Here is a 2,194-nt window from a genome sequence, read left to right as displayed (position 1 = left end):
TCATAACTTCTGGAAGGTTTGCATAGTTATATTTCAAGACACTGTCCATTGTTTAGAGAGAGGCGTCTGTTTATTCACTCTGGAAGACAACTGGAGAAGTTTCTGTGATGTTTGCCAGTGTGTTTGAGCAGCAGTGTGGCGTTTATGACAGGACGCCGCTGCGTGCCAGATAAAGGGTCACCAGATAAATCTGAGAGCTGATGAAATGATTAATTTTATTGTGAAATACTGCAGGATTTTCTTTGAAGCTCAAGCAGTTATTAAAATTAAACCATGTGAGAAGTTCAGAGGAGGAATGTCTTTTTAGCGCTAACAACTCACATATGTATGAGACATGAGACATTATCTGCTCATTGCATGTATTTTTTCTGTTGTTTTTTTAATGTCTAATCCTTGCTGGAAAGTAGCACCTAACTAGCACCTAACTAGCACCTGTATCAGAACTGTAGCAGAGTAGAAGTGTAAAGTGGCTAAAAACACTGCAGCCAGTTTTTATGTTGTAACATATAACTGCAAATGTTTCTTTGATTAGACTTTTACTCACAGTCCTGTTGCAACAAGATGGAGTCACAAAATGAAATGGCTATGGTGAAAAATTGGCTCGTACAGTGTTCTCATTTGCCGATGTATGGCAGGACTAATATTTGATAATTTAATTTAATATATATATAAAATTTAGTCATTCTGCATCTCTGTAGTCCTGTCCCCATTTAAAGATCATGTCACAGTTTGCTGGATGCTGGACTCTGTGGTAAATGGGACTAAATATAAACAGCCACAATTTTCTCCACTAGTTTCCTCAAGTTGATTGTTCAAGAGCTCCCCCATCCCACCACCACAGCCTCCGAACACTTCCTGGTTTCTCCTCCACCGCCATCAATCACAGTCCATTTGTTTCCAAACATTCCTCCCCTCAGTGACTCACAGCTCCGGGTTGCAGTTCAATGTCTTTCTGCCTTACAGCTGTCTGTACAACACAGTATTTACCATATGGGAATCAGCAAAGGCTCTTTTGACACTGGGCTCATATCCACTTGGTGTGATCCAAAAGGCCTGAAACCAGATGTGGAGCTTCCGTTACACAGTGTCCTATCTCACCATCGTAACTTTTGGCTATACCAACAAATGCAAGACTTAAAACCAGAAGACTGATATGCTGCTGATGACAGAAATGAGAAAATGCATGAATTTTGCACGATGTTTGCAAAACACAAGCAGACAAGAAGCATGACTTCCCACAGTTGAGCCTCATCTGTGTTTTAATCCAGGATAAACTTTGTTAAGCCTAATTGGCAGGGTGGATCCAGATCATGCTTCGTGAATTTGGCTGTTGAATGGGTAAAAGCTGTAGTCTGTCTGTCTGGCTCAATATAATCAAATTTTTTGCTCAAATGGAAGGACAGAGTCACACGCAAAAGTAAGTTTACTGGTATATGATGTTTTAGATCAAAATCTTGCAATGACTCACCAATATTTGTATTTTTATGAACTTGCTGCGTCAAACTCAAAAAGTAATATAGTGCATAGCACTCCCAGAATAAATACCACTGCAGCTTGATGCACTCAGTTACATCGAGCACAACAGTCTATATATTTATGCCCTCAAACAAATGAAAATCAAGGTGTAGCAGGGAAACGTTCTGGCAGAATTAAGCACCATAATGTCAGATTCGAAGTGAAAAAGTCGACAATGGCCTACTGAGCGTTTTCATTTTTAACAAAAAGATGTTTATAGTAAGGGTTAGCACGTAACAAAAAGAGAAGGATACTTTGTAATATCTGTAGTTTATTTTGTATTTATGATAAACAAAATCTGACATATGATGAGTACCAACAATGGTTTGGTTAGGCGTGTAATATTTAATAAACATGATGCTGCGCTCAGACTAAAGGCAGATTATGAACACAATAAGCTCTTTAAGTTGTGCTGCTTTGTATGACGACCGTAGCTGGTTTACATGATGCAGACTAATTTAATCAGATAAAATCTAAGGTTTATAAACCTTGTCTTCCTTTGCTGTAGAACAGAGGAATTTGGAGGGGAGGCTCTGGAAGGCTAAAATGACAAAACATTTGAGGAAAAGCATAAGGTCTTTCCTCCTGGCTGATCCCCCCTGGACACAGATGTACCAATGATTTGCACAGAATCTTCTTGGCTCAACTGGACATTCTCAGGCTGACAAAAATAAATATG

The sequence above is a fragment of the Scatophagus argus genome, chromosome 19 (genome assembly GCF_020382885.2).
Source record: "Scatophagus argus isolate fScaArg1 chromosome 19, fScaArg1.pri, whole genome shotgun sequence".
NCBI classification, from domain to species: domain Eukaryota; kingdom Metazoa; phylum Chordata; class Actinopteri; family Scatophagidae; genus Scatophagus; species Scatophagus argus.
The sequence above is the reverse complement of the archived record's forward strand: the minus strand, read 5'-3'. Positions refer to the sequence as shown.